Genomic DNA, 22,571 nt, shown 5'->3' with positions numbered 1-22,571 from the left:
TTCTAAGAAGAGCTAAAACCCTTTGGATTGGGACAAAGAAACATCTTTTTCTGAGCACAAATCTGATTTTGGAATTCTTTCTCTGTTTCTCTTAATTTCTCCATTACCTTCCCCTTTCAGTCCCTTATATTTCATCTTCATACTTTCCCAGAGAACTCCAAATGTAGCATATAATATACTTAAGCAATTGTGACATAAAATATTTTATTAATTATGGTAAGCAATTTCCCTAAGATTTTATTTTTTATATTTTTTAGTATAAAATACTTGATACATATAAAATAATATGTAACCTAAAAGTCAAGAAGAGCAATAAAACAAACACCATTGAGCTCTACCATTCAACTTAGTGGGTAATTTTAGTTGTTTTATTAAATACCTTTAATTACCAAACAAAAACAATTTTTAAATCAATTTAGATATTATTATAGAAAGATATAAAGGCAAAAGTATCTCTTCAACAGTCTTCAAAACATAATACCTATTCCCGTGCTAGCATGAATCTTTGAATCGTATAAATATAAATATATGTTGTCACTTGAATAGGAGTTTGTCATATTATGAAATAATCTTCGCAATCCTTCTGTGGTATGATGAGCATGTCTTGCTCTTCTTGAAAATGTGGATTCATTTTTGGATTTAGGAGGCTTGTCACCCTTCTAAATCTCAAGAGATACTGTTAATAACCTAACAGGGACAGCATGACTGCTGACTAAGTTCTACAAATTGCTAACATATGGGCCAATGGAAATTCAAATAGGCCAAATTTTACAGTTTCAATCAATTTATCTATGTCTGTTTTTCAGTGCTTATCTAGATTGTCTTCATTAGAAATGTTCTTTCCCAGACTTCCTTAACAGACCCTAAGTAAACACTTGTTAACTAATTAGTATTTATGCTTACTCTTCTGTTTCTTTCCTTCCATTTTTTTTTTAATTTTTTTAATTAATTTATTTATTTATTTTTGGCTGTGTTGGGTCTTCGTTTCTCTGTGAGGGCTTTCTCCAGTTGTGGCGGGTGGGGGCCACTCTTCATCGCGGGGCACGGGCCTCTCACTCTCGCGGCCTCTCCCGTTGCAGAGCACAGGCTCCAGACGCACAGGCTCAGTAGTTGTGGCTCACGGGCTTAGTTGCTCTGTGGCATGTGGGATCCTCCCAGACCAGGGCTCGAACCCGTGTCCCTTTCACTGGCAGGCAGACTCCCAACCACTGCGCCACCAGGGAAGCCCTTTCCTTCCATTTTTACTCCAAGGTAAACTATTCTCCTTGCTCTGGTTGTTCTGTTTCTTGAACACATATTCTATAAAAGACTTCCTGATTATCAATACCTCTGCAGAGTTTTAATTATTGTAAATATGCATGTTTTTGTGTATAAGTGTTCACTGTGTCCTGATAAGCCAGAGTCTTTCAACAGAGAGTTGAGAGGCCAAACATCACCTAATGTTAAATTCCTCATCTTTAATATTACAGTAAGAAAAAAAGGTAGATTAGATAATATCCAAATTCCTTATGATTTTTTTCAGAAATAATAATGTTAAATATCTTGGCACTTTAAACACTTAGAATGTACATCTTTGAAGTATTACTCAATTTACCAAATCAGTCAGCACATGAAATTATACTGCAGATAATTGCATAGAGATAAATTAGACATATAATCTTCCTTATGCCATTTTAGTTTAGGTAAAATGATTACATTGAATTTAAAATAAAGTTTACTTTTTTACATATGAGCTAGGGAATAAAATGTTTGCTCCCAAGTAGTAAGTTTTAACTTTATTTATGTACTTGTCTATGTTTTCAAGCTGAATTTACCACCTCAGTTTTTCTAATTGATGGGAACAACAGCTTGTTAATTTATGTCTAATATTTTGACCATTTTTTATCCCTCATTTCTTGAAGTCATTTCTCCATATGCTGTTCCATAATATCTATAGTAATTCATTAATTGTGAAGTCTTTATATTAAAAAGGTAGACATATTCTCAACACAGTTTCTCTATATCTCCATGTGATCCTCATGTCATTTTCTGTATCATCAAACCCATGTTGTCTTGCATGTTTTCTTTAGTCCTTCTAATGACATTCAATTCAAGTCAAAGTAATTAAAAATTCAGTGTTATCAAGTACCAGGTAAAGAAAAAATAATTGCAGAATCTATGACTAGGTACTGATAAACAGTATGAGATATTTGAAAGCAAAAGTGAATTTGAAGAAGCCGATCTATACACAGGTATTTTACATTCAGCTCCAATCAAAATTCTGTAAATAGTCATTCTCTATAATCCCACTCTTATGATATTTAACACCACAAAAATATATAGTCACTCAGTTTCCTTCTGGCTTGCCTTGATCATCCATATCTTTGCATTGCTTTTTGAATTTTAAATAATTGCATTATTGTTATAATTTCTCAATTACTGAATTTTTTGACATCCTCTAAATTTTGTGTCTGCCTCACCCTAGTCTCATGCTGGTTTCCATTTTCAACTTTGCTTTACACGTACATTGTTTCCTATGTAATCCAAAACTCGATCTTCGGTAAATCTCTCAATATAATGTAAAATGAAGATTTTGTGTTGAAAGTAAAACAATATTTCCAAGAGGCAGTGTCAATACTGATGTCAGTGGCAACTAGATCCCACAGCAATTTGCATGGTCTTCACCAGTTTTCACAGATCTCTCTGTCTCCCATATCTTCTCTTACCAAAGTGGTAGAATTAACTTATGCAGAAACCAAATTTTCTTTTCTTTTCTTTTTCACTGAGCTAACAAAGACCTGACTTCATTGGAAATTTCAGGTCTGAAGAAAGCATTGACTTCACCATGCTGACAGGTTCCATCACCCGCAGGATATTTATTCTCTATTCCCTTGTCTTATATTTAAATGTTTCTTCTTCTGAGAAACACATCTCCCAACATTCCTCAGTTGCTTGAAATGGAGGGGGATCAGTAGGCGAGAAGGGTCTATAAAATAAACTGTTGATGCTAATAAACATTAAAAAAAATACTTTTCCCTGAGATATAACTGAAATAAAGTGAAGCACATTTTCATCTTCTCAATGAAAACCAGTTGTTCGGCTTTGCCATTGTTAGTGGAGTGAGTTACAGCAGATTGACAGTGGCACAATTTAATATGAAATACCACAGTGACCTTCACTCTTTTGGGGCTCAGTTCTCTTATTTCAAAAATGAAAACACTGAATTATTTTAATTAGAGATGTTTTCCAGCTCTTAAAAAATTCTCCTACCTACTCACATGATTGATTCCTCAAGAAGTTTCTCTGACTTAAGCTAATAAAATAATCGTAAGTGGGATTACACAGTAATTGTATTCTTTTTAAAATTTTGATAGCCATTGTATAGAAATAATCCTGCTTACATATAAAAATATGCCATGCACTCATCAAAGCTTACATTAGCTAATGTTAGTGATGAAAATCACATCGTTTAAATTGTCCCTTTTATTAACAGAAAGACTGAAACTTCCTCTGACCATTCCAGACTGGCCCAACACTATGGTAAAAAAGAGATCTATCATAGGATCTAAGTTCCAGCCATAATTCCCTGAGTTAATAATACTATATTGCTTGCAATTATATAATACTATCTTGTCTCACATTTGCTTGATAATAAGGAAATGTGCTTGGACACAAAAGTACATGTTGAACTTCTGTACTTACAAGTCAATACAAAGCTTATATTTGGAACTATGATCCTTCCTGTTTGCAATCACAGTGGTCTTTCATCTGAAGGAGAATTTAAGATGTCTAAAATGCTCCCAGAATACCTACAGTTAATTTAGCGACTACAATTAAATCTCACAGACTCAAATGTATAGTCCATATTCAATGAGACACTACTTTACCATTGTCATGTGATAACACATTTGAGTTTAGTTAAACAGATTACAGAGAATAACATCACCTTTACCCAAAAGTATCTCAAGGCATCTCATCCAAGCCTTCTTGTGATAACACATTTGAGTTCAGTTACACAGATTTCAGAGAATACCATCACCTTTACCCAAAAGTATCTCAAGGCATCTCATCCAAGCCTTCTATCATTGTGAACTGGTCAGTCAGTTGTGTTTCCTCCATTTTTAAGATGAAGAAACACATCTTAGGTTGTGGGTCTTGAAAACATTACCCTGAGTCTTCTAACTCAAAGAGTCTCAATTTAGGGGATTAAGGAGTTCGATCTCTACAGAGCTCTTGCTAAAAAAGCATGTTTCCTGGAATGAGGTAACTGCATGGCATCTTCAGACCAAAGAATCTCTTTCTGTGTCCTCTAACAACTTTACAATGGTGGTGGATATCCTGGTAGCTTGGAAAGTAGGAATGTTTTTAATATTGTGTCTGCATGTGATGCCATAGATGGAAGAATTCTGTGACCTGTTCTAACCATAACTGTCTTTAAAATTATCCAGGAAGTAATGCATATGGAGTGACAAATGCATCGGGACATCAATGTTTGGAATTCTTTCAATGTTTGGAATTCTTTCAACTTAAATATATGTAGATACTGCTTAGCTAGATATAGCTAAGATCCAAGGGAAAATGAACTCATCACATGTTTTTAAAATATTGCTTAGGAAGGAAAGGTTAAATTAAACAGATACTATCATCTCTCAATCATCATAGGAAGGAATGGGACCAGGTGAACTCAGAATCCTAAATAACAAATAATCCAAAGGTCATCTTTGTCTTTGGAGCATATAATGCATTTTCTTCTGCAGCACATCTTCTTCCTCCTATGTAACTGGACAGCCAATTTTGTTTTAATTTCCAGGAAATGAGCCAGTTTAAGGTAAAGGGCAGAAGTACATGTGGCTCCCAGGAAATCAGGCTCACAGTCCCAGTCACAGGAGAGGGTTTGAATGAAGATGATCACCACCTACTGCTCATGGCCACATTTAACATCTTGGAAGCAAGGAGTTTCCAAATGAGGCTATGAAAAAGACTGCATTATTCAGCACTTTATTTTTTGCAACAGTTTTAATATCCTTATTTGTTATATCACCCAAAGCAAATCTACAGTTTAAGTGTTAAGATGAATAATCAAACCTCTAACTAAGGATGTTAGTGAAACACATTGGTGTTAGTGAGAAAAAAACAAAGCATGCCTCTGTCACAGGATTTGCATTTATAACCTGGTCTCCCCCATGAATTAGTGCATAAACATTTTGAGGGCAACAGTTACATTTTCTTTGTCTTGTATGGAACACAAGTTTGTGTGCCCACCACACAGTAAGGCCAAACAAACCAAAACATCAAAGTTTGGAGTAAAGAAAGTCTTATTATAGGGCCAAGAAAGGAGAATGGGTGGCTCATGTCCACCTAAACTGTAAACTCCCTGAAGGGTTTCAGCAAAGCATTTTTAAAGGTCAGGTGAGGGAGAGGGGAGTCACAGGGTATGTGATCAACTTGTACACAATTCTCTGATTGGTTGATGTTGAGGTAACAGTATTATCAATGCTTAGGCACCAGTAAGTCTGGGGGCTTATGATCATCAGGGAGTTAATTTATATTTCATTTGGTGGTTATTCTAGCATCTGTGAAACAATTCAGGAAGTGTGCATCATATAGAGTTAATTTATTTCATTTGGTGGTTATTCTAGCATCTGTGAGACAATTCAGAAAGTGTGCATCATATACTGTTATCTATGTAATTCAGAGAGGAGCTACAAAAAAAGATATGAGGTAAGGGTCTGTCCCAGGAAGACCCCATAGAGTCCTGCTCATTTACAATAGCATAGAAGTCAGTACCTTAAACAAAGTAAATATTAAATTAATATACGTTAAAAGAAAGAATGAACAAAACATGTTTCTTTATTTACTTTTAAATTTAGGAGGAAAAACTTGGGAACTTGATTAAAAAAAAACAAAAAACAAAAATACTCCCTGGAGAAGTATAGATTAACTTTTAACTGTATTCAATGTGTTTTTAATGAAACTTCATTCTATTTTCCCCCAATAATTGATGATAAAACTTTTACAAAATATGTTCCCCATATTAACACTTTCACATACATCCCCTTAGATTGACTCAGTCAGGACCAAATATTACATGGAGAATATTAAACATGGATATATTCCAATTAGGTTCCAAGACTGAACCAAGAAGAAATAGAAAATATGAACAGATTAATTACCAGTAATGAAATTGAATTAGTAATTTAAAAACTCCCAACAAACAAAATTCCAGGACCAGATAGCTTCACAGGTGAGTTCTACCAAACACCTAGAGAAGAGTTAACACCTATCCTCCTCAAACTATTCCAAATATTGAAGATAAAAGAATGCTTTCAAACTCATTCTACAGGACCAGCATCCCCCTCATACCAAAACCAGACACATATACACACAATGGGATACTACTCAGCCACAATAAAGAATTAAATTGAGCCATTTGCAACAGCATTGATAGTCTTGAGGGTATTACACCTTGTGAAATAAGTCAGATAAAACCAAATGCTGTGTGATATCACTTATATATGGAACCTAAAAAATAAAACAAACTAGTGAATATAACAGAAAGGAAACATCTTACAAATATAGATCTCAAACTTGTCATTACCAGTGAAGTGAGAGAAGGGGGGTGGGGTAAAATAGGGGTAGGGGATTAAGAGATACAAACTATCATGTATAAAATAAACTATAAGGATAAATTTTACAGCACAGGGAATATAACCAATATTTCATAATAGCTATAAATGGAATATAACCTTTAAAAATTGTGAATCACTATACATTACACCTGTACCTTATATAATATTGTACATCAACTATATCTCAATAAAAAAAAGAGGTAAAAAAGAAAAAAAATATTGCCCAGAACACAAGCTCAGAGGCTACACTGACAAGTCAAATAAATCATGCAAAGGGAGTCTCAGCTATGGCTGCAGACATACAGTAGGAAGCCTGAGGATGCCAGACCTCTTGATGAGAAGACTATGCATGGTGACACTTTGATATGTTTCAACATTTGCTGTAAATAATAACACACTGCTATTGCTATGTGTCAGGCACTATTCTATTTTCCTAATAAAAGTGCAGCTAATTTTCAAAACGACACTTTGAGGCACATAACTACTTTCTCCCTTTGAGCCCAAACAAGTTTTTTTGGTTTTTGATTAGTTTTAATTAATTGTGAGTTTACATTACTCAGTCCCATCCAAAAGTAACAGTGTAGTTCTTTCTTCTCTCTGATCATGGAGTATCTGTATTCAATAATACAATATCTGAAAAACACAAGTGACTTGATTTCAAAAGTGCCCTTCATCAGATAACTTTCTTTTATCATCTTTGTCCTGCAGTCATTTGGTGATTCTTGGTGGAGTAGTGCTGGAGGTCTACTGCTACTCTGCTCACCAGTCTAAACACCATTATGCAAGTGGACACAGAGGAGTTGGAATGGAGAAGGAGAGAGGTAAGGAGGGAGTAAGGAAAGAGACCCCACTCCTGTATTGTTTCAGTGGCATTGACAACTATAACAACCTCTTTTTGGAAATACATCACGTAAATGTGATACAGGAGATACATCCAGAAGTCAAAGTATGCCTCAAGTTAAGCATATTTATTAGGCTGTTGTGTCATAATAATTGGTTTTTCTTAATAATTTTATTACTCAATCACCAGCCTCACCCAGGAACAACTATATAAGTAAAAGCCAATAATCAGAAAGGCTGGACTCCAATTCAGTTCCTGCCATATAATACCTGTGTCTCAGACCTGTAGTATCAGTTGTAACCTCTCCTTTTTCACTTCTGATTTTATTGATGTGGACCCTCTCTTTTTCTTGATGAGTCTGGCTAAAGTTTATCAATTTTGTTTATCTGTTCAAAGTTTTATTGATGTTTTCTATTTTTTTATTCTCTATTTCATTTATTTCTGCTCTGATATTTATGATTTCTTTCCTTCTTCTAACCTTTTTTATTTTGTTTTTTAGGTGTAAGGTTAGGTTGTTTATTTGAGATTTTATTTGTTTCCTGAGGTAAGATTGTATTGCTATAACTTCCCTCTTGGAACTGCTTTTGCTGTGTCTTGTAGATTTTGGATCACTATATTTTTGTTTTCATTTGTCTCTCCAGTTATTTTTTGATTTCCATTTTGATTTCTTCAGTATTCATTGGTTGTTTAGAACTATACTGTTTAGCCTCCACATGTTTGTGTTTTTTGCAGTTTTTTTCTTACAGTTGATTTGTAGTGTCATAGCACTGTGGTCAGAAAAGATGCTTGATTTCAATTGTCTTAAATTTGCCAAGGCTTGTTTTGTGGCCTAGCATGTGATCTATCCTGAGGAATGCTCCAGGTGCATTTGAAAAGAATGTGTATTCTGCTGCTTTTGAATGGAATGTTCTATATATTTTTTCTAAGTGCATCTGTTCTAATGTGTTATTAAGGCCAGTGTTTCCTTATAGATTTTCTGTCTGAATGACTGGTCCATTGATATAATGGGGTTATTGAAGTAAGCCTACTATTATTGTGTTACTCTCAGTTTCTCCCTTTCTGTTTGTTAATATTTGTTTTTGTGTTTATGTGCTCCTATGTTAGGAACATATATATTTACAAGTGTTATATCCTCTTCTGGGATTGATCCCTTGATCATTATATAATGTCCTCCTTTGTCTCTTTCAACAAACAATCTTTACTTTAAAGTCTATTCTATCTAATGTAAGTATTGCTAACCTGGCTTTCTTTTAATTTCCATTTGCATGGAATATTTTTTCCATTCCCCTCACTTACAGTCTATGTTTGTTTGAAATCAACAGTGACTCTCTTATAGGCAATATATATACAGATCTTGTTTTTGTATCCACTCAGCCACTCTATTGATTGGAGCATTTAGTCCATTTGCTTTTACAGCAAGTATTAATACCTATGTTCTTACTGACATTTTGTTAATTGTTTTGGGATTGTTTTTGTAGGTATTTTTTGTTATTTTCTCCTTCTTTTGTTCTCTTGTAATTTGATGACTTTCTTTAGGGTTATGTTTGTATTCCTTTTTCTCTTTTGTGTGTGTATTTGCTATAGATTTATGGTTTGTGCTTACCATGAGGTTTATATATATGTATATGATTGTTATAGGTTGCTAATGTCTTACTTTCAATGCATTCTAACAACCCTGTATTTTTATCCCCTCCACTCATGATTACTGTTTTTGATGTCATATTTTACATCTAATTGTTTTGTGTATCCCTTAACTGTTTATTGTTGGTATAGATGATTTCACTACTTTTGCCTTTTAAGCTTCCTACTGGCTTTGTGCATGGATGATTTCCTACCTTTACTGTATGTTTGTGTTTACAAATGAGTTTTTCACTTAGTAATTTTCATGTTTCTGGTTGTGGCCTTTCCGTTTTTTCTTAGATAATTTCCTTTACCATTTCTTGTAAAGCTGGTATGGTAGTGCTGAACTCTTCTAGCTTTTGCTTGTCTGTAAATCTTTTGATCTCTCCATCAAACCGAGTGAGAGCCATACTGAGTAGAAAAGCTTTTCCCTTTCATCACTTTAAATATATTGTACCACTCCTTTCTGGCCTACAGAGTTTCTGCTGAAAAGTCAGCTGATAGCCTTATGGGAGTTCCCTCATATGTTATTTGTTGCTTTTCTCATGCTGCTTTTGATAGTCTCTCTTTATCTTTAATTTTTGCCATTTTAATTACTTTGTGTCTAGGTGTGTTCCTCTTTGGGTTAATCTTATATGGGACTCTCTGCACATCCTGGATTTAGGTAACTGTTTTCTTTCCCAGGTTAGGGAAGTTTTCAGTTATTATGTCTTTAAATATATTCTCACCCCCTTCTCTCTGTCTTCTCCTTCTGAGAACCCTATGATGCAAATATTAGTGTCCTTGTTGTTGTCCCAGTATTCTTTTCAACTTTCTTCATTGCTTTTCATTCTTTTTTTCTTTTTTCTGTTCAGAATAAGTGATTTCCACTATTCTGTTTTCTAGCTCACTGATCCATTCAGCTATATCATTTAGTTTACTCTTCATTCCTTCTAGTGTATTTTTCATTTCATTTATTGTATTCTTTATCTCTTTGCTTTTTCTTTATATTTTCTAACACTGTTAAAAACGACCAAAGTCTTGTTCTGTGCATCCAGTTTCTCCTGAGTTCTTTGATTATCTTTATAATCTGAATTCCTTCTCAGGTAGATTGACTATCTCTATATCACTTAGTTCTTCTGTGACTTTATCTCATTCCTTTGCCTGGAACATGTCCTCTGTTGTGGTCAACTCTTGTTTGTCTTTTGTGGAATGAAATGTCATCTCCATGCCCAGACTTCACAATAAAGTATAAATCCTAGAATGTTTTATACAAGGCCTTCAAGATCTGTTCCCTCTTTTGTTCCACTTGCCACTTTTAGCCACTGACCACAGATCCTTCTACAGAGACTCTCTTCTCCCATTCTTCTCCTCCTGCCTTCCTGCACTTCTATAAAACTTCCTCAAAAAGGCTCCCTCTTCCTCCATTCTTTCATTTCTTTTTCTTCATCTTCCTCCTCATTCCATCTCCATCTATAGGAGTTGCTCCCACAGTTTCTCTCACATATCACTATGGCACAGACTATAGTAATTCTTGATTTATATATCTGCAATCCTCAACAGATTGTAAGTCTCTTGAACAGAGTGTCTCTTAAGCAGGAGATTGTCTTTTTTTTTAAATTTTTTTTTAAACTTCTTTATTGAAGTATAATTGCTTTACAATGGTGTGTTAGTTTCTGCTTTAAAACAAAGTGAATCAGTTATACATATACATATGTTCCCATATCTCTTCCCTCTTGCATCTCCCTCCCTCCCACCCTCCCTATCCCACCCCTCTAGGTGGTCACAAAGCACCAAGCTGATCTCCCTGTGCTATGCGGCTGCTTCCCACTAGCTATCTATTTTACATTTGGTAGTGTATATATGTCCATGACACTCTCTCACCCTATCACATCTCACCCCTCCCCCTCCCCATATCCTCAAGTCCATTCTCTAGTAAGTCTGTGTCTTTATTCCCGTCTTGCCACTAGGTTCTTCATGGCCTTTTTTTTTTTTCCTTAGATTCCATATATATGTGTTAGCATACTGTATTTGTTTTTCTCTTTCTGACTTACTTCACTCTGTATGACAGACTCTAACTCCATCCACCTCATTATAAATACCTCCATTTCATTTCTTTTTATGGCTGAGTAATATTCCATTGTATATATGTGCCACATCTTCTTTATCCATTCATACAATGATGGACACTTAGGTTGCTTCCATGTCCTGGCTATTGTAAATAGAGCTGCAATGAACATTTTGGTACATGACTCTTTTTGAACTATGGTTTTCTCAGGGTATATGCCCAGTAGTGGGATTGCTGGGTCCTATGGTAGTTTTATTTGTAGTTTTTTAAGGAACCTCTGTACTGTTCTCCATAGTGGCTGTATCAACTTACATTCCCACCAACAGTGCAAGAGTGTTCCCTTTCCTCCACACCCTCTCCAGCATTTATTGTTTCTAGATTTATTGATGATGGCCATTCTGACCGGTGTGAGATGATATCTCATTGTAGTTTTGATTTGCATTTCTCTAATGATTAATGATGTTGAGCATTCTTTCATGTGTCTGTTGGCAATCTGTATATCTTCTTTGGAGAAATGTCTATTTAGGTCTTCTGCCCATTTTTGGATTGGGTGGTTCGTTTTTTGTTATTGAGCTGCATGAGCTGCTTGTAAATCTTGGAGATTAATCCTTTGTCAGTTGCTTCATTTGCAAATATTTTCTCCCATTCTGAGGGTTGTCTTTTGGTCTTGTTTATGGTTTCCTTTGCTGTGCAAAAGCTTTTAAGTTTCATTAGGTCCCATTTGTTTATTTGTGTTTTTATTTCCATTTCTCTAGGAGCTGGGTCAAAAAAAATCTTGCTGTGATTTATGTCATAGAGTGTTCTGCCTATGTTTTCCTCTAAGAGTTTGATAGTGTCTGGCCTTACGCTTAGGTCTTTAATCCATTTTGAGTTTATTTTTGTGTATGGTGTCAAGGAGTGTTCTAATTTCATACTTTTACATGTACCTGTCCAATTTTCCCAGCACCACTTATTGAAGAGGCTGTCTTTTCTCCACTGTATATGCTTGCCTCCTTTATTGAAGATAAGGTGACCATATGTGCGTGGGTTTATCTCTGGGCTTTCTATCCTGTTCCATTGATCTATATTTCTGTTTTTGTGCCAGTACCAAACTGTCTTGATTACCGTAGCTTTGTAATATAGTCCGAAGTCAGGGAGCCTGATTCCTCCATCTCCATTTTTCGTTCTCAAGATTGCTTTGGCTATTTGGGGTCTTTTGTGTTTCCATACAAATTGTGAATTTTTTTGTTCTAGTTCTGTGAAAAATGCCAGTGGTAGTTTAATAGGGATTGCATTGAATCTGTAGATTGCTTTGGGTAGTAGAGTCATTTTCACAATGTTGATTCTTCCAATCCAAGAACACGGTATATCTCTCCATCTATTTGCATCATCTTTAATTTCTTTAATCAGTGTCTTATAATTTTCTGCATACAGGTCTTTTTTCTCCTTAGGTAGGTTTATTCCTAGATATTTTATTCTTTTTGTTGCAATGGTAAACGGGAGTGTTTTCTTAATTTCACTTTCAGATTTTTCATCATTACTGTATAGAAGTTCAAGAGATTTCTGTGCATTAATTTTGTATCCTGCTACTTTACCAAATTCATTGATTAGCTCTAGGAGTTTTCTGGTAGCATCTTTAGGATTCTCTATGTATAGTATCATGTCATCTGCAAACAGTGACAGCTTTACTTCTTCTTTTCCGATTTGGATTCCTTTTATTTCTTTTTCTTCTCTGATTGCTGTGGCTAGCACTTCCAAAACTATGTTGAATAATAGTAGTAAGAGTGGGCAACCTTGTCTTGTTCCTGATCTTAGTGGAAATGGTTTCAGTTTTTCACCATTGAGGACAATGTTGGCTGTGGGTTTGTCATATATGGCCTTTATTATGTTGAGGAAAATTCCCTCTATGCCTACTTTCTGCAGGGCTTTTATCATAAATGGGTGTTGAATTTTGTCGAAAGCTTTCTGTGCATCTATTGAGATGATCATATGGTTTTTCTCCTTCAATTTGTTAATATGGTGTATCACATTGATTGATTTGTGTATATTGAAGAATCCTTGCATTCCTGGAATAAACCCCACTTGATCACGGTGTATGATCCTTTTAATGTGCTGTTGGATTCTGTTTGCTAGTATTTTGTTGAGGATTTTTGCATCTATGTTCATCAGTGATATTGGCCTGTAGTTTTCTTTCTTTGTGACATCTTTGTCTGGTTTTGGTATCAGGGTGATGGTGGCCTCATAGAATGAGTTTGGGAGTGTTCCTCCCTCTGCAAGAAGAACAAAAAAAACCCAAAGCTAGCAGAAGGAAAGAAATCATAAAGATCAGATCAGAAATAAATGAAAAAGAAATGAAGGAAACAATAGCAAAAATCAATGAATCGAAAAGCTGGTTCTTTGAGAAGATAGACAAAATTGATAAACCAGTAGCCAGACTCATCAAGAGAAAAAGGGAGAAGACTCAAATCAATAGAATTAGAAATGAAAAAGGAGAAGTAACAACTGACACTGCAGAAATACAAACGATCATGAAAGATTACTACAAGCAACTCTATGCCAATAAAATGGACAACCTGGAAGAAATGGACAGATTCTTAGAAATGCACAACCTGCCGAGACTGAACCAGGAAGAAATAGAAAATATGAACAGACAAATCGCAAGCACTGAAATTGAAACTGTGATTAAAAATCTTCCAACAAACAAAAGCCCAGGACCAGATGGCTTCACAGGCGAATTCTATCAAACATTTAGAGAAGAGCTAACACCTATCCTTCTCAAACTCTTCCAAAATATTGCAGAAGGAGATTGCCTTTGAGTAGACTCCTTGTAGCCTAGTGCTAAGAAGAAAACAGTTACTGAAAGGTATTGGATGATGGAAGAGTGAGGGGGGAAGAGAATAAGAAAAGTTAAGGAGTGCAAGAGTAAATCCAGCTGGTGTAGGTTTTGAAGTACACATTGAAGTGTTAGAGCATGATCCTATGAGCTATTATGTTGATTAAAAGTAATTATTCATGAAGCACTGCATGGTAAAAGAGGAAAGCAGGAAATAAGATTACCTGAGTTTTAAACAGAGCTCTCCCACTTAGTAACAGGGAGACTTTTCAGAAGTGCTCAGCCTTTCTGTGCCTCAATTTGTTCATCTGTGAAAGAAACAGGTAAGATGACACATGCCCTATCTATCTCATAGTGGAGGAACTAATAACATATAACAGTTAAGAGCACATAAATGATGTTGGGGAGAAAGAAATATTCCTCTGCCTTTCTAGATTTTTCTCACTTGTCTAAGGTTTAAATTGACATGAGACTAATTGACATAAGAAAATTACTGAAAGGTTTAATTACATGTATACATGGGAGAGACCCAGAAAAACTAACTTGCCAAAAAGGCTGAAACCCTCACTTTAAATACTATCTTCAGCTAAAGACAAAAGAGGATGTTGGGGGTAGTGGTTTGAGACCTCAAAGGAAAGAAGGCAATTCACATGGAGATGGAAAAGCAAATTTTTGGTAAACAAAAGTTTGCTGGGCCATGCAGAGAAAATGGGACACAGAGGGAAATTTTAACAAACAGACTTTGCTAGATTTGTCTGTTTTTAACACACCTACTTCCTACTATAATTATCTATGGAGATAACTCCCTTCCTGGAACAGGTCTTCTATCTAGGCAGTTATGTGAAATGTCAAAGTTTCTTCCTGAGTTTTCTGGGCCTCTTTGCAGCTCAAGATAGTATGAATGCCAAAGAGACATTTTGTGGTGGCATATTTTGCTCCCTTAAATTGGAAATCAGATGTACCAGCAGTGAGACAAAGAGGTCACAATACCTCTGTCTCTCAGTTTCTATCTTTGTAATATAATGTAGACAAAATAATAATACCCAGTCCTTAGTTACTGAGAGTATTGAGTGACAGAATGTATTTAAAGAAGTTAGGACATAGTAGTTGCTCAATAAACATTAACCACCATCATTGTGATTGTCATGAAAATTATTACATAGTTTAAAAAATAATTATGTTAGCTGCTTACAAGAGTGGTATATAAATCATAAAATGTTGTGGCACAAGAAGTGTTGTAATTATTATTCTAAGTGCTTTTATAAAAAGATGGGTTCAAAAGCCTAAAGAGTAAACTATTGTGAAGCCTTCTGACTAGTATTAGTACATATCTGTTAATAGACCAATATACAATGATTATTATATCAATTACTGAGGAAACTGGATTACTTTTGTTACATAACAGTGTCCATCACATGTCACTGGAACTTCTGGCATTTTACTAATGGGTCATATTTTTTTAAAGAGAACTTTATGTTCATTAAAACTAAGGTAACCATCTGTTCAGGTTTGCCCAGGAGTCTGGGTTTATTCCAGTCGTGCTAGCTTAGTTATTTTATTTATTTATTTATTTATTTATTTATTTATTTATTTATTTATTAACATCTTTATTGGAGTATGATTGCTTTACAATATTGTGTTAGTTTCTGCTGTATAACAAAGTGAATCAGCTATATGTATACATATATCACCATATCCCCTCCCTCTTGTGTCTCACTCTCACATTCTCTATGCCAGCCATCTACATGGTCACAAAGCACCGAGGTGATCTCCCTGTGTTATAAGGCTGCTTCCAACTAGCTATCTATTTTACATTTGGTAGTGCATATATGTCAATGCCACTCTCTCACTTCATCCCAGCTTACCCTTCCCCCTCCCTTTGTCCTCAAGTCCATTCTCTACATCTGCATCTTTATTCCTGTCCTGCCCCTAGGTTCTTCAGAACTATTTATTTTTTGTTTTTAGATTCCATATATATGTGTTAGCATACGGTATTTGTTTTTCACTTTCTGACTTACTTCACTTTGTATGACAGACTCTAGGTCCATCCACCTCACTACAAATAACTCAGTTTCATTTCTTTTTATGCCTGAGTAATATTCCATTGTATATATGTGCCACATCTTCTTTATCCATTCATCTGTCGATGGACACTTAGGTTGCTTCCATATCTTGGCTATTGTAAATAGTGCTGCAATGAATATTTTGATACATGAGATTTTTTGAATTATGGTTTTCTCAGGGTATATGCCCAGTAGTGGGATTGCTGGGTAATATCATAGTTCTATTTTTAGTTTTTTAAAGAACCTCCATACTGTTGTCCATAGTGGCTGTTTCAATTTACATTTCCACAAAAAGTGAAAGACTGTTCCCTTTTCTCCACACCCTCTCCAGCATTTATTATTTGTGAATTTTTGATGATGGTCATTCTGACCAGTGTGAAGTGATACCTCATTGCAGTTTTGATTTGCATTTCTCTAATGATTAGTGATGTTGAGCATCCTTTCATGTGTTTGTTGGCAATCTGTATATCTCCTTTGGAGAAATGTCTGTTTATGTCTTCTGCCCATTTTTGGATTTGGTTTTTCTTGTTTTTTTTTTTTTTTCCTATATTGAGCTGCATGAGCTACTTGTATATTTTAGAGATTAATCCTCTGTCAGTTGCTTCATTTGCAAATATTTTCTCCCATTCTGAGTGTTGTCTTTTCATCTTTTTTATGGTTTCCTGTGCTGTGGAAAAGCTTTTAAATTTCATCAGGTCCCATTTGTTTATTTTTGTTTTTATTTCCATTTCTCTAGGAGTTCAGTCAAAATGGATCTTGCTGTAGTTTATGTCATACAGTGTTCTGCCTATGTTTTCCTCTAAGAGTTTTAAAGTGTCTGGCCTTACATTTAGGTCTTTTATTCATTTTGAGTTTATTTTTATGTATGGTGTTAGGGAGTGTTCTAATTTCATTCTTTTACATGTAACTGTCCAATTTTCCCAGCACCAATTATTGAAGAGGCTGTCTTTTCTCTATTGTATATTCTTGCCTCCCTTATCAAAAATAAGGTGACCATATGTGTGTGGATTTATCTCTGGGCTTTCTATCCTTTTCCACTGATCTATACTTCTGTTTTTGTGCCAGTACCATACTGTCTTGATTACTGTAGCTTTGTAGTATAGTCTGATGTCCAGGAGCCTGATTCATCCAGTTCCCTTTTTCTTTCTCAAGATTGCTTTGGCTATTCAGGGTCTTTTGTGTTGCCATAAAAATTGTGAAATTTTTTGTTCTAGTTCTCTGAAAAATACCATTGGTAGCTTGATAGGGATTGCATTGTATCTGTAGACTGCTTTGGGTAGTATAGTCATTTTCACAATGTTGATTCTTCCAATCCAAGAATGTGGTATATCTCTGCATTTATTTGTATCATCTTCAATTTCTTTCATCAGTATCTTACAGTTTTCTGCATACAGGTCTTTTGTCTCATTAGGTAGGTTTATTATTAGGTATTTTTTGCTTTTTGTTGCAGTGGTAAATGGGAGTGTTTCCTTAATTTCTCTTTCAGATTTTTCATCATTAGTGTATAGGACTGCAAGAGATTTCTGTGCATTAATTTTGTATCCTGCCACTTTACCAAATTCACTGATGGCTTCTAGTAGCTTTCTGATAGCATCTTTAGAATTCTCTGTGTATAGTATCATGTCCGATGCAAACAGTGACAGTTTTACTATTTCTTGTCCTATTTGGATTCTTTCATTTCTTTTTCTTCTCTAATTGCTGTTGCTAAAACTTCCAAAACTATATTGAATAATAGTGGTGAGAGTGGACAACCTTGTCTTGTTGCTGATCTTAATGGAAATGCTTTCAATTTTTCACCATTGACAACCATGTTGGCTGTGGGTTTTGTCATATATGGCCTTTATTATGTTGAGGTAACTTCCCTCTATGCCTAGTTTCTGGAGGGTTTTTATCATAAATGGGTGTTGAATTTTGTTGAAAGATTTTTCTGCATCTATTAAGATTAGAATACGGTTTTTATCCTTCACTTTGCTAATATGGTGTATCACATTGATTGATTTGCATATATTGAAGAATCCTTGCATTCCTGGGATAAACCCCACTTGATCGTGGTGTATGATCCTTTTAATGTGCTGTTGGATTCTGTTTGCTCACATTTTTGTTGAGGAGTTTTGCACCTATGTTCATCAGTGATATTGGTCTGTAGTTTTCTGATTTGATTTTGGTAACAGGGTGATGGTGGCCTCATAGAATGTGTTGGGGAGTTTCCTCCCTCTGCTATATTTTGGAAGAATTTGAGAAGGATAGGTGTTAGTTTTTCTCTAAAAGTTTGGTAGAATTCACGGTGAAGCCATCTGGTCCTGGGCTTTTGTTAGTTGTAAGATTTTTAATCACAGTTTCAATTTCAGTGCTTGTGATTGGTCTGTTTATATTTCTATTGCTTCCTGGTTCAGCCTCAGAAGGTTGTGCTTTTCTAAGAATTTGTCCATTTCTTCTAGGTTGTCCATTTTATTGGCATATGGTTGCTTGTAGTAATCGCTCATGATCCTTTGTATTTCTGCAGTGTCAGTTGTTACTTCTCCTTTTTCATTTCAAATTCTATTGATCTGAATCTTTTCCCTTTTTTTTTTTTTCATGAAGAGTCTGGCTAATGGTTTATCAATTTTGTTTATCTTCTCAAAGAACCATCTATTAGTTTTATTGATATTTACTATTGTTTCCTTCATTTATTTTTCATTTATTTCTTTTTTAAAAAACATCTTATTTGGAGTATAATGATCTCTTTCCTTCTGCTAACTTTTGGTTTTTTTCATTCTTCTTTCTCTAATTGCTTTAGGTGTAAGGTCAGGTTGTTTATCTGAGATTGTTCTTGTTTCCTGAGGTAGGATCGTATTGCTATAAACTTCCCTCTTAGAAGTGCTTTTGCTGCATCCCGTAGGTTTTGTGTCCTCGTGTTTTCATTGTCATTTGTTTCTAGGTATTTTTGATTTCCACTTTTATTTCTTCAGTGATCTCTTGGAAATTCATTAGTGTATTGTTTAGCCTCCATGTGTTTGTATTATTTTACAGTTTTTTTCCTGTAATTGATATCTAGTCTCATAGCATTGTTTTCAGAAAACATACTTGATATGATTCCAATTTTCTTAACTTTACCAAGGTTTGATTTGTGCCCCCAGATATGATCTATCCTGGAGAATGTTCCATGAGCACTTGAGAAGAAAGTGTATTCTGCCATTTTTGGATGGAAAGTCCTGTAAATATCAATTAAGTCCATCTTGTTTAATGTATCATTTAAAGCTTGTGTTTCCTACTTTATTTTCATTTTGGATGATCCGTCCATTGGTGAAAGTGAGGTGTTAAAGTCCCCCACTGCTATTGTGTTACTGTCAATTTCCCCTTTTGTGGCTGTTAGCATTTGCCTTATGTATTGAGGTGCTCCTATGTTGGGTGCATAATTATTTACAATTGTTATATCTTCTTGGATTGACCCCTTGATCATTGTGTAGTGTCCTTCTTTGCCTCATATAATAAATAGACTTTCTTTTAAAGTCTATTTTGTCTGACTTGAGAATTGCTACTCCAGTTTTCTTTTGATTTCCATTTGCATGGAAAATCTTTTTCCATCCCCTCAATTTCATCTGTATGTGTCCCTAGGTCTGAAGTGGGGTCTCTTGCAGACAGCATATATATTGGTCTGCTCTTTTTTTTTTTATCAATTCAGCCAGTCTATGTCTTTTGGTTGGAGCATTTAATCCATTTACATTTAAGGTAGTTATTGATATGTATGTTCCCTTTATCATTTTCTTAATTTTATCATTTTCTTAATTTATAGTAATTCTTTTCCTTCTCTTATGTTTCCTGCCTAGAAAAGTTCCTTTAGCATTTGTTATAAAGCTGGCTTGTTGGTGCTGAATTCTCTTAGCTTTTGCTTGTCTGTAAATGTTATAATTTCTCCATCAAATCTGGATGAGATCTTTGCTGGGTAGGGTAATCTTCGTTGTAGGTTTTTCCCTTTCATCACTTTAAATATGTTCTGTTACTCCTTTCTGGCTTGCAGAATTTCTGCTGAAAGATCAGCTGTTTCCCTTGTATGTTATTTGTTGCTTTTCCCTTGCTGCTTTTAATATTTTTTCTTTGGATTTAATTTTTGATAGCTTGATTAATATGTGTCTTGGTGTGTTTCTCCTTGGATTTATCCTGTATGGGACTCTCTGTGCTTCCTGCACTTTTGAGTATTTCCTTTCCCATATTAGGGAAGTTTTCAACTATAATCTCCTCAAATATTTTCTCATTCCCTTTCCTTTTCTCTTCTTCTTCTGGAACCCTTATAATTCGAATGTTAATGTGTTCAGTGTTGTCCCAGAGGTCTATGAGACTGTTCTCCATTCATTTCATTGTTTTTTTCTTTATGTTAAAAAGTCCCCTGCTATTATTGTGTTACTGTTGATTTCCCCTTTATGGCTAAAACATATGCTCTGTGGTAGTTATTTCCACTATTTTATCTTCCAGGTCACTTATCCATTCTTCTGCCTCAGTTATTCTACTATTAATTCCTTCTAGAGAATTTTTAGTTTCATTTATTGTGTTGTTCATAATTGCTTGTTTGCTCTTTAAACAAGCTTGTTTAAATTGCTTGCTTGTTTAAACAAGCTTGCTCTTTAAACTGCTTGTTTTCCAGTTCCTTATTAAACGTTTCTTGTATTTTCTCCATTCTATTTCCAAGATTTTGGATGAGCTTTACTATCATTACTCTGAATTCCTTTTCAGGTAGACTGTCTATTTCGTCTTCATTTGTTTGGTCTGGTGTGTTTTTACTTTGCTTCTTAATCTGCTGTATATTTCTCTGTTTTTCATTTAGCTTAACTTATGTGTTTAGGGTCTCCTTTTCACAGGCTGTAGATTCATAGTTCCCATTGTTTTTTGTGTCTGCCCCCAGTGGGTAAGGTTGTTTAATTGGGGTGCATAAGCTTCTTGGTGAAGGGGACTGGTGTCTGTGTTCTGGTGGATGAGGCTGGATCTTGTCTTTCTGATGGGCTGGACTGCATCCAGTGGTTTGTCTGTGAACTTAGTATGGTTTTAGGTAGCCTCTCTGTTAATGGAGGTGGTTGTGTTCCTATCTTGCTAGTTGTTTGGCATGGGGTGTCCAGCACTGGAGTGTGCTGGTGGTTGAGTGGAGCTGGGTCTTTGCATTGAGATGGAGGTCTCTGGGAGAGCTCTCACCAATTGTTATTATGTGGGATCGTGCAGTCTCTGGTGGTCCAATGTCCAGAACTCAGTTCTCCCGTCTCAGAGGCTCAGGCCTGACACCCGGCCAGAGCACCAAGACCCTGTCAGTCACACGGCTGGAGGATGGGCAAGTCAGAAAAGAATCAGGTTTCTGGCCCTTTGATTGTGGCCATCTTGGGATTGGGCCTCTACAGCTCCACCTCAGCAGTTGAAGTAGCCTCCCCAGTAGCTTCGGGACATTGGTTCTCTACCTTAATTATTAAAAGAAGTTCCTTTCTTTTTTAAGAGTGTTCTGGTTTGGATAATAAACTATATGGTCATCTCTTTAAGAAAAAGTAACCCCAGGAAAGTACATAGGACATGATGGAAATAAGAGTACTGTCCTTAGAGCAAGTAAGTGAGTGACAACAAGTGATCTTAAGCCAGTCACCAATCAGTTGCTTTGGATTTTAAGAAGTTTCCTCTGCAGTAAATTGGGAGACTTAGAGTTCCCTTTTCTACTTTGCTTTTGAAAGTATCAAATGAAATATGCATATAATGGGTTTTGAAAAGCAAAATTAGTGTTTTATTGTCAATGTTAATTTTTCAAATCTAATGGCAGAAAAAACAAAGCAGCAGGAACGCAGTAAAGGAAGAGGTAGGTATTTTGTCATTTAGCTTGAGGTTGCTCTGAGTTATATGTCTGTGTCAGTGTGATCAAACATTCAAATGTTCCACAAAAAGCCTACCTAATTGTGAAACTCAGAACCAATAACTAAGAGACAGGATTGTGTGAGGAATCAGAAAGTTTTGGATTCAAGTTCTACATTTATCCTTTACCAGGTTTGTGGCCTTGGGCAATACACTTAGACCCTCCTTGAACCTCATTACTCTCATCAGTAGAATGGGCATTAAATAACTTGCCTTTGCAGAGTTGAGGTGAAGAATTAGGAAATGTGCATACATTCTCTAACAGATGAAGGTGTTCTGGCACAGGGTAGGAACTCAATAAAGATTGGTGGGCTCAAAGTCAATGAGACACAGAAATCTTAGTTCCTAATAAATAAATAGAAAAATAAGAACTGAATGTGGTGAATAATAAGTGAAATTTAATGCTTTATGCCTCAGTTCCCTCTCTTTGATTTTTTTTAAGATGGAAATTAACAAATATTTTAATGAAGTTGTAATATCTAAAAACATTTTTATCTCACTTGTGATGATAGTGAATGATGTTTGCCATCTCTGTGACAGGAGCCATGCATATGACAGAAGACAATTTTTTAAAAGCTGAACCAGCATACTAAAGCTCAGGAGTCTTTCTCATATTCTAACTTGACAAGAGTTCTGAAATTCAAACATGGAAGATACCTCATTTTCTTGGTAGATAAAAAGTCCAAACACGAATTCACTGACCTATAGTGAGCCTAATGAAACC

General features: G+C 35.3%; 1 protein-coding gene across 1 annotated transcript in view; it reads left to right on the top strand.

The window, feature by feature from the left end:
* RIT2 (Ras like without CAAX 2) overlaps nucleotides 1-22,571 on the top strand; it is a 568,015-nt gene that overhangs the window by 40,103 nt on the left and 505,341 nt on the right.

This window comes from Eschrichtius robustus, chromosome 14 (assembly GCF_028021215.1).
Source record: "Eschrichtius robustus isolate mEscRob2 chromosome 14, mEscRob2.pri, whole genome shotgun sequence".
Classification (NCBI taxonomy): Eukaryota; Metazoa; Chordata; class Mammalia; order Artiodactyla; family Eschrichtiidae; genus Eschrichtius; species Eschrichtius robustus.
Note: the sequence above shows the minus strand (reverse complement) of the source record. Positions and strands in the feature narration are given on the sequence as shown.